An 833-nucleotide genomic window follows, 5' to 3' on the forward strand; every position below is an offset into this window, starting at 1 on the left:
GCAAAAAAGGTAAGCAGCAGCAACAGCAGCAGAAAGGGTGAGCAGGAGACAGGAAGAGACAAAAGGAGACAAAAGGAGACAGAAAAGGAGACAGCAAAAGATATAAAAAAGAGACAAAAAGAGACAAAAAAGAAATAAAAAGAAACAAAAAGAGACAAAACAAGAAACAAAAAAGGAGACAAAAAGCAGACAAAAAGGAGACAAAAAGGAGACAAAAAGGAGACAAAAAAGAGACAGTAGAAGAGGCAAAAAGGAGACAAAAAGGAGACAAAAGGAGACAAAAGGAGACAAAAGGAGACAAAAGAGTTGCTTTTTTCTGCGTATTGTTTGTGTGTAGGAGACAAAAGGAGACAAAAAAAGAGACAAAAAGGAGACAAAAAAAAACAAAAAAAGAGACAAAAAGGAGACAAAAAACAGACAAAAAAAGAGACAAAAAAGGAGACAAAGAGGAGACAAAAAGGAGACAATACACAAAAAAAAGTAAAATTTTTGTCTCCTTTTTGTCTCCTTTTGTTTTTTTTTTTGTTTTTTTTTTGTTTGTGCGTAAGTTGACAGTAAAGGAGACAGTAAAGGAGACAAAAAAAAACAAAAAAAAAACAAAAAAAAAAACAAAAGGAGACAAAAATTTTACTTTTTTTTGTGTATTGTTTGTGCGTAAGTTGACAGTAAAGGAGACAAAAAAAAACAAAAAAAAACAAAAAAAAAAAACAAAAGGAGACAAAAAAGAGACAAAAAAGGAGACAGTAAAGGAGACAGTAAAGGAGACAGTAAAGGAGACAGTAAAGGAGACAAAAAAAAACAAAAAAAAAACAAAAAAAAAAACAAAAGGAGAC

This window comes from Eimeria mitis, genomic scaffold (genome assembly GCF_000499745.2).
Source record: "Eimeria mitis Houghton genomic scaffold, Emh_scaff2970, whole genome shotgun sequence".
NCBI lineage: Eukaryota > Apicomplexa > Conoidasida > Eucoccidiorida > Eimeriidae > Eimeria > Eimeria mitis.